Genomic DNA, 14,593 nt, shown 5'->3' with positions numbered 1-14,593 from the left:
ATAACTTGCTGCAGTTTCTACATCAGCATTTGTTGCTTTATTTTGTACTTTTTTATGTTTTGGAGACTGTTTCTTTTCTTAAGCCTCATAAACCAACTTCAGCTAGATTTAACATTTCTTCTGCACTTTCCTCACCTCTCTTACTCTTCAAAGATTGAAGAGAGTTAGGGACTTGAGCTGGATTAAGCTTTGGTTTAAGATAAATGTTGTGGCTAGTTTGAACTTGTAACCCTACCACTCAAACTTTTCATATCAGCAATAGGCTGTATTGCCTTCTTATCATTTATGTATTCACTGGAGTAGCACCTTAAATTTCCTTAAATAATTTTTCTTTGTAGTCACTATTTGGCAAACTATTTGGCACAACAGACCTGCTTTCTGTCTATCTCAACTTTCAACATGCCTTCCTCACTGAGCTTAATCATTTCTAGCTTTTCATTTAAAGTGACAGACATGGGACTCTTTCTTTCTCTTGAACACTTAGAGACTATTGTAGGGTTATTATTGGCCTAATTCAATATTTTCACATCTTAGGGAATAAGGATGCCTAAAGAATGGGAGAGAGAGGGGAGAATGGCTGGTCAGTGAAGCAGTCAGAATACACACAAAGTGTGTATTTATCCTTTGAATTTGCTATCTTATATAGGTGCAGTAGCTGGCACCTCAAAACAATTACAATAGTAATATTAAAAATCACTGATTACAGATCATCCTAATAAATACAGTAATAATGAAAAGGTTTTGCAAGAATTACCAGAGATACAGAGGTAAAATGTGACACAGAGACACAAAGTGACCACAATCTGTTGAGAAAATGGTGCTGATACACTCCCTCAATGCAGGGTTGCTGCAAAACTTTAATTTGTGAAAACTACAATGTCTGCAAAATGCAAGAAGGCGAAGCACAATAAAACAAAGTAAGCCTGTAGTTAGAAGCATTTCTGTTTCCTTGATTGCACCCTGAATAACGAGTAGATAAAAATTAATCACAAATTACATAAGCTTATATTAAGTTAGAGGAATATTCATAATGCTATAACAATGATGTCGCCAATGAAATGGGTTATAACAATTACATATGGCTGAACAGATCATATAAACTTTTGAAATTTCATCTATTAAAGGGAATTGGGATATATTTGAATGACTTGTAAGAAGCAAACAGTAATTGCTAATACAAATGAATACTCTTTTTATTTTAGTATTTCAGCATGAAGATTATCTGTTTGTGTATTTATATATCAATATTTTCTTCTCTCTCTCATTCTATATGTCTTTCTATATATCTATCAGTCATTGTAATTTATTATTCCTGGAACAGTGTCCTATATCAGTTACTTTGGATTCAAACATTGGTAACTATGTTTTGATAAACATGTTTTAAGAAAATAGAGAATTAATTGACATTAGTATACTCTCAAAATAAAATAATAAATCATGACACAAGCCAAAATTTATTTTGACTGTAATAAACCAACAGCCTTATAGTGACCATAAATAAAAGTGGTAGAAATCTCAGGCATTAAATGTGGGATAAACCACACTACTACTATTACAATTCTCTATTATCTTCTATGCCATTTCTTTGATAATTCAATTTTTATTCTTTACTGGTATGATCTAAAAGAAATGAAGAACAAATTACAAAATATTCAGCATCACTATTTAAGTTTCTGTCTTTTGGGGAAACAACAATTGGTCTAGACTAGAATGTTGCCATTACTGCAGTCAGAAATTTGCAATACTTTTGAATTTGGACAGAAGGAGATTGGTGGTAGGAGAGGTCTCCATGTTCCTATTTTCCTGAGATTTTATAACAAGAACTCTTGTACAACAATATGTTTAATTCTGCTAAAAACTGTTTAAACAATTTGAATGAAGCTAAATTGGAACACTTAAAATATAATAAAAATCAGTATCCTCAGTGCTTGTTCTAATTAATGGAAGGGTACAATTTGTTAAGTATTATTTTCTTTACCAATTTTCACTTTTTCTTTCCTTTATTCAAAATGTCACCATTTACAGTTCAGTTGGCATTTGGGATGAAAAGAAATCTTCTTTTATTTCAAATGTGCACAAGGTTGATTATTTCTTTGAATGAAATATCATTTAATCTAAGCAACAGTAACATATTAAATACTCTTTTTTTCCCATTGAACTACATCTCTGTTCCAGATTATTAAGCGTAAAACCAGCAATTCAATCATTTTTTTTATTCTTGATAACATGGTCTTATCTAATATTTTCCTTCTGAATATAATTTTAAAGGAAGAATTTCATTAACATTTAAGCTCAGTGAACACATAAGGAAAAGAAGTTCATTTTTGATAAATATTCTAATTTTTATAAATGTCCTATCTTATTTTCTTTGTAGATTTCTATCTGTGAGAAGATATATTATTCTGTATGTTACAAATTAAGAACACCGTGACATAAATAGTTTTAGGCAGTCCAAATACAACTTTCCTTTCTGGTATTTGCTAACGCAGCTAAACAAGTCTAAATGCCATTGATATCTTATGGCTAGCTAAATACATTTTCCAAAACTCTTAAAGATTGAGTGATAATTATTTAAATAAGGCAAGGATGCCTAACATATGTTTATAAATTAAGAGCCAAAGATAAATTGTAGCAGTGGTCTAAATATTTATTGACACAACTAAAAAAATGTATTCATTTAAAATAACTTTGAAACGGCCTAATTTTTAAAGGTGTGTANTCTTTTGTGAAGAAAGAAGTATGTCCATGTAAATTATTTCAAAATTAAAACGCAGTTCATCTCACTTATCACAAAATTTGAAAGAGTGACAAAAGAGAGAGAGAGACTTTAATTGAATGTGCTTAGAAAATTCCTTTTTACGAAAAAAATAGAATTTGATATTATTAAAAATAAAAAGGATAAGTGCCACTATAGAACAATGGAGAGGAGAGGCAACTGACAAGAAAAAAAGAGGATACATAATATTTGAAAAGAATTCAAACAATAGTAATTATTAAAACAGAAATTAAAATTGTAAGATATGATTATTTCTGTCTCCTATTAACCACAATTCTTATTGCATGCTATTAATGACTTAGTTTTATTTATTAATTATTTAATTAATACATTTTGCAATGAAAATTCATCACTCAAAACCAAAGTTACAGTCTGAAAATAACCATGTCTAACGTCTAACCATTTGGTGCCCAGTGCCACTGCACGATCGCAAGCTCCTGCCTTTCGTCTATTCCAAGAGCCCATCATCAGGAATTTTGCATTCACCTTGCCCTTTATTTATTTTACAGTGCATTCCTTAAGAATATATGTCATATTGCAGTTTTCAACTTTGTAAAAAGTGAATAATGCTTCACGCAATGGTTTGTTTCCTGTTATGTTCACAGTATAGTGCTAATATTCATCAATACTGGGACATTTGTCCAAATCTGTGTTGTGGAATTTTCTTGATATAGGATACTCAGACATTCTAGTAAATATCCCAGTTTATTGTTTCACTCTCCAAGGATACATTTGGGCTATTCTGAGGAAAAAACAATTTCATCAATCCAGATAGCAGAGTCTAAAAGTCTAACAACACGCAGGCTAGCAAAAAATTTTTTTCAAACTGTTTTACCACAAGTGTAACTTAATAATTGAAAATAATCTGTAGATATGTGTTTTTAACATAATAAATGTATATGAAACTATTGAAGATATACAATACACTAATATATTGGCACAATTTGGCATCTCTTATTAAATCATTAGAAGAGAGCTGATTTTTTTCATTTATTTCATGGTTTTGTGTTTCTTTTCACTTTCCTTTGGTTTCCTAATTCTTCAAATTACAAACATTTTTTCTGTTTGTAAGTTATAAATGTAAAATAATTGTTTAATTTTGTACATATAAACAGCAAGGAGGGATTCCCTGAAATCCCAGTACCCATAATAAACAAAACAGACCTCGGTGATCTATTTTCATTCATTTCCCTTTAAAATAAAAATGCTCATACAAACACACATAATTTTATACATACCTTGTTATATAACATATGCTGTTTTTTATCATGATTACCTTTCTATTGTTAAATTTATTTAAATTTGAGACTGGATAATTTTTGGTCTCAGAATTATGAGTTTTATAGTTTATTCTAAGGAAATTAAAGGACAAGTGTGCAAGGTGTGTATTTTAACTATCATCATTCCTATATTGTTTCTAATATAAAAAACAAAATCAACCTAAATATACAAAACTAGAAAATTGTTTTAAAAATTAAATTATGATGCCTCTATTTAATGTCATTATAAATCTATTAAGAATGATTTTCTTAATTTATATTAAGCTTTATGGAGCTACATATTGTAATAGAGTTTTGGTTGCAATATATCATGTTCAAAAGTGTTTAATTGTACACAATATAGATTTTAATTTTAATTCTTCATTTTATATTTTATTATGTTCAGGAAAAAGCTCTAAATAAATATATGTATATATACAAAATAAAATTCAAATGTATATTAAATGTCATGGTATTTAATAGCTAATAGGTATAAGTTTATGTAAATTTGATGTGCTTTTCACCATATCCTTTAAATTTACTATATTTTTCATATTTTATGTATTATTTAAATTTTCATATTTATAAATTTAAATTTTGAAGATTGGTTCAGTTTTTCTTTTAAAAATAAACATATGTAATAATAGCCTTTTGCTATTTCAGTTGCTTAAAACTTCTGCTTAAGCTTTGAATCTACTTATCATTTTTTTGTTTGTTTGTTAGTTTCTTTTTGTATTTTAGGTTTTGGAGTACATATGAAGAATGTGCAACATTGTTGCATGGGTACACACATGGTAGTGTGATTTGCTGCCTTCCTCCCCATTACCTATAACTGGCATTTCTCCCCCTGCTATCTCTCCCCAACTCCCCACCCTCCGCTGTCCCTCCCCTGTTTCCCCCGACAGACCCCAGTGTGTGATGCACCCCTCCCTGTGTCCATGTGTTCTCATTCTTCATCACCCACCTATGAGTGAGAACGTGCGGTGTTTGATTGTCTGTTCTGTGTCAGTTTGCTGGGAATGATGGTTTCCAGGTTCATCCATGTCCCTACAAAGGACACAAACTCATCGTTTTTGATGGCTGCATAATATTCCATGGTGTACATGTGCCACATTTTCCCTATCCAATCTATCATCGATGGGCATTTGGGTTGGTTCCAGGTCTTTGCTATTGTAAACAGTGCTGCAATGAACATACATGTGCATATGTCTTTATAATAGAACAATTTATAATCCTTTGTATATATACCCAGTAATGGGATTGCTGAGTCAAATGGAACTTCTATTTCTAGGTCCCTTAGGAATCACCACACTGTCTTCCACATTGGTTGAACTAATTTATACTCCCACCAACAGTGTAAAAGTACTCCCATTTCTCCACATCCACTCTAGCATCTGTTGTCTCCAAAATTTTTAAAGATCGCCATTCTAACTGGTGTGAGATGGTATCTCAATGTGGTTTTGATTTACATTTCTCTAATGACCAGTGATGATGAGCATTTTTTCATATGTTTCTTGGCCTCATATATGTCTTCTTTTGAAAAGTGTCTGTTCATATCCTTTGCCCACTTTTGAATGGGTTTGTTTGTTTTTTTCTTGGACATCTGTTTTAGTTCTTTGCAGATTCTGAATATTAGTCCTTTGTCAGATGGGTAGATTACAAAAATTTTTTCTCTATTCTGTTGGTTGCTGGTTCACTCTAATGATTGTTTCTTTGGCTGTGCAGAAGCTCTGGAGTTAATTAGATTCCATTTGTCTATTTTGGCTTTTGTTGCCAATGCTTTTGGTGTTTTAGTCAAAAAGTCCTTGCCTATACCTATGTCCTGAATGGTTTTGCCTAGGTTTTCTTCTAGGGTTTTTATGGTGTTAGGTCTTATGTTTGAGTCTGTAATCCATCTGGAGTTAATTTTACTGTAAGATGTCAAGAAGGAGTCCAGTTTCTGCTTTCTGCACATGGCTAGCCAGTTTTCCCAACACCATTTATTAAACAGGGAATCCTTTCCCCATTGCTTGTTTTTGTCAGGTTTGTCAAAGATCAGATGGTTGTAGGTGTGGCATTGCCTCCTAGGCCTCTGTTCTGTCCCATTGGTCTGTATCTCTGTTTTAGTACCAGTACCATGTTGTTTTGATTACTGTAGCCTTGTAGTATAGTTTGAAGTCAGGTAGCATGATGCCTCCAGCTTTGTTACTTTTGCTTAGAATTGAATTGGCTATGCAGGCTCTCTTTTGGTTCCATATGAAGTTTAAGTTGTTTTTTTTACAGTTCTGTGAAGTGGTTCATAGTTAGCTTGATGGGGATAGCATTGAGTCTATAAATTACTTTGGACAGTATGTCTATTTTCACAATTTTGATTCTTCCTAACCATAGGCGTGGAATGTTTTTCAATCTGTTTGTGTCCTCACTTACTCCCTTGAGCAGTGGTTTGTAGTTCTCCTTGAAGAGGTATTTTACATCCTTTGTTGGTTGTATTCCTAGATATGTTATTCTCTTTGTAGCAATTGTGAAAGGCAGTTCGTTCATGATTTGGCTCTCTTTAAGTCTGTCATTGGTGTATAGGAATGCTTATGCTTTTTGCACATTGATTTTGTATCCTGGGACTTTGCTGAAGTTGCTTATCAGTTTCAGGAGATTTTGGGCTGAGACAATTGGGTCTTCTAAATACACAATCATGTTGTCTGCAAATAGAGACAATTTGAATTCCTCCTTTCCTAATTGAATCCCGTTTGTTCCTTTTTCTTGCCTGATTGCTCTGGCTAGAACTTCCAGTACTATATTGAATAGGAGTGGTGAGAGAGGGTATCCTTGTCTAGTGCCAGATTTAAAAGGGAATGCTTTCAATTTTTGCCCATTGAGTATGATATTGGCTGTGGGTTTGTCATAAGTAGCTTTTATTATTTGAGATACGTTCCATTGATACCTAGTTTATTGAGAGTTTTTAGCATATTGGGCTATTGAATTTTGTTGAATGCCTTCTCTGCATCTATTTAGATAATCATGTGGTTTTTGCCTTTGGTTCTGTTTATGTGTTGAATTATGTTTATAGACTTGCATATGTTGAACCAGGCTTGCATCCCTGAGATGAATCCTACTTGATCATGATGAATAAGCTTTTTGATGTGCTGTTGCAGTCATTTTGCCAGTATTTTATTTCAGATTTTTGCATCTATGTTCATCATGGATATTGGCCTGAGGTTTTCCTTTCTTGTTGAGTCTCTGCCGGATTTTGGTATCAGGATGATGCTGGTCTCATAAAATGATTTGGGAAGGTTCCCTCTTTTTGGATTGTTTGGAATACCAAAGAAGGAGTGCTACCAGCTCCTCTTTGTAAGTCTGGTAGAATTCAGCTACGAACCCATCTGGACCTGGGCTTTTCTTTGGTTGGTTGGTAGGCTATTAATTGCTGCCTCAACATCAGCCCTTGATAGTGGTCTATTCAGGGTTTCGACTTCTTCCTGATTTAGGTTTGGGAGGAGGCAAGTGTCCAGGAATTTATCCATTTCTTCCAGGTTTATTAGCATATGTGCATAGAGTTGTTTGTGGTAATCTCTGATGGTAGTTTGTGTTTCTGTGGAATCTGTGGTGATATCCCCTTTATCATTTTTTATTGCATCTATTTGATTTGTCTGTCTTTTCATTTTATTAATCTGGATAGTGATCTATTTTGTTGATCTTTTCAAAAAACCAGCCCCTAGATTTATTGATTTTTTGAAGGGTTTTTTGTGTCTCTATCTCCCTCAGTTCTGCTCTGATCTTAGTTATTTATTTTCTTCTGCTAGCTTTTGAGTTTTTCTGATCTTGCTCCTCTAGCTCTTTCAATTTTGATGATAGGATGTTGACTTTAGATCTTTCCTTGCCTCTCATGTGGGCATTTATTTCTATAAATTTTCCTCTAGATACTACTTTAAATGTGTCTCAGAACTACTGGTACTTTGTGTCTTTGTTCTCATTGATTTCAAAAAACATCTTTATTTCTGTCTTCATTTCATTGTTTATCCAGTCAACATTCAAGAGCCAGTTGTTCAGCTTCCATGATGTTGTGTGGTTCTGAGTGAGTTTTTTAAATCCTGAGATCTAATTTGATTGCACTGTGGTCTGAGAGACTGTTATGATTTCCATTATTTTGTATTTGCTGAGGAGTGATTTACTGCCAATTATGTGGTCAATTTTAGAGTAGGTGTCTTGTGGTGCTGAGAACAATGTATATTCTGTGGATTTGGGGTGGAGAGTTCTGTAAATGTCTATTAGGTTTGCTTGGTCCAGGTCTCAGTTCAAGTCCTGGATATCCTTGTTAATTTTCTGTCTTGTTGATCTGTCTAATATTGACAATGGAGTGTTAAAGTCTCCCACTATTATTGTAGGTCATTAAGAACTTGCTTTATGTATCTGGGTGCTACTGTATTGGGTGTGTATATATTTAGGATCATTAGCTATTCTTGTTGCATTGATCCTTTTACTGTTATGTAATGCCCTTCCTTGTCTCTTTTTATCTTTGTTGGTTTAAAGTCTATTTTATCAGAGACTAGAATTATAACTCCTAGGTTTTGTTTTTTTGGTTTTTTTTGTTTGTTTGTTTTTTGTTGTTGTTGTTTTTTGCCCATTTTCTTGGTAAATTCTTCTTCCATCCCTTTATTTTGAGCCTATGTGTATCCTTGTATGTGAGATGAGTCTACTGGATACGGCGCACCAATGGGTTTTGATTTTTTATCCAATTTGCCAGTCTGTGTCTTTTGATTGGGGCATTTAACCAGTTTACATTTATGGTTAATACTGTTATGTGTGAATTTGATCTTGCCATTTTGATGCTAGCTGATTGTTTTGTCCATGAGTTGATGCAGTTTCTTCTTTGTGTCAATGCTTTTTTCCATTTAGTATGTTTTTGGAGTGGCTGGTACTGGTTGTTCTTTTCTATGTTTAGTGCTTCTTTCAGGAGCTCTTGTAAAGCAGGCCTGGTGGTGATGAAATCTCTGATCAATTGCTTGTTAATAAAGGATTGTATTTCTCCTTCACTTATGAAGCTTAGTTCCACTGGATATGAAATTCTAGGTTGAAATTTCATTTCTTTAAGGATGTTGAATATTGGCACCCACTCTCTTCTTGCTTGTAGGGTTCTGCCGAGAGATCCTCTGTGAGTCTGATTTGCAGATCTCTCTCCCTTTCTCTCTGGCTGTCCTTAGCATTTTTTCCTTCATTTCATCTCTGGTGAATCTGACAATTCTGTGCCTTGGGGTTGCTCTTCTTGAGGAATATCTTTGTGGTATTTCCCCGACTTGAATATTGGCCTGCCTTGCTAGGTTTGGGAAGTTCTCTTTGATAATATCCTGAAGAGTGTTTTCCAACTTGGATTCATTGTCTCCATCACATTCAGGTATACCTATCAAATGTAGATTAGGTCTTTTCACATAATCCCTTATGTCTTGGAGGCTTTGTTTATTTCTTTTCACTCTTTTTTCTCTAATCTTAACTTCTCGTTTGATTTCATTGAGTTGATCTTCAATCTCTGATATCCTTTCTTCTGCTTGGTTGATTCAGCTATTGAAACTTGTGTATGCTTCACAAAGTTCTCATGTTGTGTTTTTCAGCTCCATCAATTCATTTATATTCTTCTCTAAGCTGTTTATTCTCATTAGCATTTCATCAATCTTTTTTCAATGTTCTTAGTTTCTTTGCACTAGGTTAGAATGTGTTCTATTAGCTCAGAGAAGTTTATTACTACCCACTTTCTGAAGTTTGTTTCTGTCAATTCATCAGACTCATTCTCCATCCAGCCTTATTCCTTTGCTTGTGAGGAGTTGTGATCCCTTGGAGGAGGAGAGACATTCTGGTGTTGGGTGTTTTCATCCTTTTGCACTGGTTTCTTCCCATCTTTGTCGATTTATCCACCTGTGGTCTTTGTAGTTAACTTGCAATGGGGGTCTCTGAGTGGACATTCTTTTTGATGATGATGAACTTATTTCTTTCTATTTTTTAGTTTTTCTACTAACAGTCAGGCCCCTCTGCTGTAGGACTGCTGGAGGTCCACTCCAGACCCTGCTTGCCTGGTGATCACCTGTAGGGGTGCAGAACAGTAGGGGTTGCTGTCTGTTTCTTCTTCTGTTATCTTTCTCCCAGAAGGATACCCGCCAGATGTCAGCCTGAGATCTCCTTTATGAGGTGCCTCTTTGGATATATGGGGGTCAGGGAGCTGCTTGAGGAGACTGTCTGTCCCTTACAGGAGCTCAGGTGCTGAGCTGTGAGCTCCATTGTTCCATTCAGAGCTGCTGGGCAAGTACATTTAAGTCTGCTGCAGTGGAAATCATAACCGCCTTTTTCCCCAGGCACTCTCTTCTGGGAAGGTAGGGCTTTATTTATAAGTTCCTGATGTGTTGCTGCCTTTTTTCAGAGTTGCTATGTCTAGCAAGGAGGTGGCCAGTCACAGTCTGCAAGCAGAGGCATTGCTGAGCTGCCATGAGCTCTGCCCAACTGCTGTGTGAACTTCCTTGTGGTATTGTTTATGGAGGCATAGTTAGAACTGCTTCATAATGGCGGTCTGCCTTAGTAATGGCAGACTGTCTCTGTAATGGCTTTCTGTCTCAGTAATGGTGGACTGCCTCAGTAATGGCAGGCTGCCTCAGTAGTGGTGGACTGCCTCAGTAATGGCTGACGCCCTTCTCCCCACAGAGCTGGACTGTCCTGGGTCCAGCTGTGCTTGCTGTGAAATTCTCAATCCAGAGCATTTCAGATTGCTGGTCTTTGTAGGGGTGAACCAGCCAAGCCAGATCACCTGGCTCCCTGTTTCAGCCCCCATTTTTTTCAGTTGAATGGGCGACTCTGTCTCCCAGGCATTCCAGGCACCAATTGAAATGGCCGCCCAGATTTGTGTGAGTTTTTATTCAGAGACCTGCTGCACCAGCTGAAACAGTCATGCTGGAGACATGTGACACTTTTCCGCCTGGGAATCTCCTGGTCTGTGGGCAGTAAAAACTCGTTTCAAAATGCGGTGATCACTTACCCTCTGCGTTCTTGCTGGGAACTGCGCTTCAAAGCTGTTCCTATTCAGCCATCATGGATCTGTTTCAGAATTTTTGTATTTTTAGCAGCGACAGTGTTTCTTCATGTTGGCCAGGCTGGTCTCAAACTCAAGAGCATTAATATTTCTTGGGAAAAGAGATACATGTGGCAGCAATATTTGAAATAAAAAGTATAAAGGATTTAAATAAAATAAAAACTAGCTTAAAGGGTAAATCAAATATATTTGAGAAAAAGCAGCATAAGAAAATTAATATGACACATAACCTGAGGTTATATGCATGTTGAATATTAATAACAATATGGACTCAACTTAGAGCTTGACAATGTTGCCATTTCTGAATGCCTACCCTAGACTAAAACCTTGACATGGATAAACCTTTTTAGGTATTATATCAAGCCTTTGAAGGAGATCATACTATCATCACCTTATGAATAATGAAAGCCAATCTTCCATAGGTAGTTTGTGCATTTCCATTCAATAAGCAGGTGATTGATTAACTGTGCATCAGTGGATGAATGGATAATGAAAATGTGGTAAATATACACAGTGAAACACCTTTCGGCCTCAAAATGAAGAATATTCTGTTATTTGCAATGTGGATATACCTGGAGGTTATTACATCAAGTGAAATTTACCAGGAAGAGAAAGACAAATAATGAATTATCTCACTTATATGCAGAATCTAAAAAATTTCATAGAAGCAGAGAGTAAAATAGTGGTTACCAGAGCCTGTGTGGGTGATAGTGAATTGGGGAGGTGTTGGTCAAAGACACAAAATTGCATTTGGCAAGTAAAGTAACGTTCTAGAGATTTATTGAACATCGTATTGGCTATTGTGAATAACAATATATTGTATACTTTACAATTGCTAACAGGGTAGATTTGAAGTGTTCCCACCATAAAAAATGATAAGTATATGGTATAATTAAGATGTTAAGTAGCTTGTATTTAGTCATTTCACAATATATACACAATATATACACATGTCAAAATATATATATATTGTATACCCCATAAACCTATACAATGTTTACTTATCAATTAAAAATAATAAATACACAAGTAAGATGAAAAAGCCTTGATGTGCTGGTTCCAACCAGCAAGATCTCCTGATCTCCTTCCCCAACCAGCTGGTGGGTGTGCCTGTTCTGCTTTCTTCTGAGGTATGCTAAATCTTCTTGTGGTTGGGAACTTTCATCTTCTAGATCGAGGAAACATTTGAAATGCCATACAAAACTTCATTATTTATATTCTCATTTCTATTAGATCTTTATAATGATTCCTTATTGAACTTAAATGACACAGGACTGATTGAAATAGAACATTTAATTGTTTTGCTTGTCTAACTCTTTCAACCCTAATTAAATATTGTCATTCAGAGAAAAAAGATGAAGTGGTTTAGCTGAGATTTATATCCAGGCTCCTGACTTCACACTAAGAAAATCTACCAACATATAAAAAGTTTAATCTTTACTAAGTGTGTGTGTGTGTGTGTGTGTGTGTGTGTGTGTGTGTGATTTTATATGAAAATGTATATTATGTGTAAGACAAAAGTAAAGGCATATAGAAAAAGATACACAAATTCTTTTGTCAAATATTTACATAAAATATATTATCTAATCATATCAGTGACCATCAAAGAAATGATCAGATTTGCTCTGTAATGTGAGACAAAAATATTATGAAATGATAAATATTAATATAGCACATAACCTGAGGATGTATATCAATATAAACTTACCTTGTATTAATCACTTAAGGAAAACTCAATTGGTTATCATTTCTGTGGCTATGTTGAGTATTCATAACAGGATGGACTCTACAGGGTATCAAATAAAAGCTTACTGTTTCACTTTTAGGAAAGCATGACAATGACTTGAATAATTTTTTTACAGAAAGAACTAAAGTATTGATGTGGGTTAAACTACTATAGTAGACACGAGGGCCAATAAAATCACAACAATTTACTAGCTAAGTGTGAATAGGGATTGATTTAAATAAAATGTCAATATATCATAACATTTCTTATATTCCACTTCAGTAGTAAAAATAGGAAAGAATTGTGAATGAAGTTTTTGTATCCACAATAAGAGATTCATAATGTGATTACTTTAGAATAATATTCTATGAAATGTACTTAAAGAGTTATTTTGAAAATGCCACCATACTTTCTTTCTCAAGTCACCATATTCAAAGGCTCAGGAATAATCATAGTTTTTATCTCTTCAAAATAAGTTATTTGCTGTTCCATTTTAGCAATCATTCAGTCTTTTCTATAACAGCAATCAATGAGGTTTTTCACTTGGAAATGTAAATAAGACAGAGCGGCAGAAAAAAAGCTCTAGTTGAGGTAACAATTAAGCTATGATATTACAGTACCTATTCCTTTATAATTTTCTTTGTCACCAAATCTTACCATATCATTGTGTAATAATGTATAATGATCAATTTTATATATCTTCTCCATACCTTGTAATTACATATTTCTTTAATTGTTTCTGTAATACAACACAACTCAAAAACTGTATTCTGTTTCTTTTTTATTTAATTTTTATCTACTGTTGTGTAATCCAAATCAATCCATTCTATCGTTATCCACCCTTATTCCATCTATATATTGATATTTTAAATCTCATATTATTTCTTCAAATAAAATATTGTGTGAATAAACCTAGTGGCTTAGTCCATTTTTGTGGTGCTGTAAAATAATGCCTACGGCTGCATAATTTATTTAAAAAAGAGTATTATTTGGCTCATGGTTCTGCAGGCTGTACAAGAAGCATGACACCATCATGTACATGTGTGAGGGCCTCCAACTACTTCCACTCATGGCTGAAGACACAGGGGAGCAGTGTGTGCAGAAACCACATTACGAGACAAGAAGCAAGAGAGAGTGAGAAAATGCCAGGCCCTTTTTAATGACTAGCTCTCCTGTGAACTAACAGAGTGAAAACTCATTCATCACCACGAGAATGGCACCAAGGCATTCATGAGGGATCAAACCCCATGACACAAACGCCTCCCATTAGGCATCACCTCAAACACTGATGATTAATTTTTAAGATGAGATTTGAAGGGGCAAAATATCCTAACTATAGCACAAAGCAAAGCCATGTTTCCTTTCAGTGGAGTGATACATTTAAATCTGCATTCTAAGCATTTCTTTCACCTCAGTCTATACACTCTTTTATTCCATGCAGACATTTCAATGCTATTTTTTAAATCTGATAATTCTGAATAATAAACCGTAAGTTTTACAGTAAATTTCAAAAATTAGAGTCACATAAATATTCATTCTTAAAATTTTCTTGATATTTGCAAATGTTCCAATTATTCTTTAGACCTTATACTTTGACATGGACATGAGCAGAAGCTTATTTATATGGTGTTATTTCGTTTACATATTTTATTGTAAGATAATCAGATGACCATGACATGATTTTAAGAAATCGTAGTTCTTATTTCACATTGTTTTCCTTCACTGAGTCTCACTTCTTTGCCTTTTCATTTAGTTTAGCATTATATCTTAATGGCTACATAGCAAAAAAA

Source organism: Cebus imitator, unplaced genomic scaffold, assembly GCF_001604975.1.
Source record: "Cebus imitator isolate Cc_AM_T3 unplaced genomic scaffold, Cebus_imitator-1.0 Scaffold408, whole genome shotgun sequence".
Taxonomy (NCBI): domain Eukaryota; kingdom Metazoa; phylum Chordata; class Mammalia; order Primates; family Cebidae; genus Cebus; species Cebus imitator.
The sequence above is the reverse complement of the archived record's forward strand: the minus strand, read 5'-3'. Positions refer to the sequence as shown.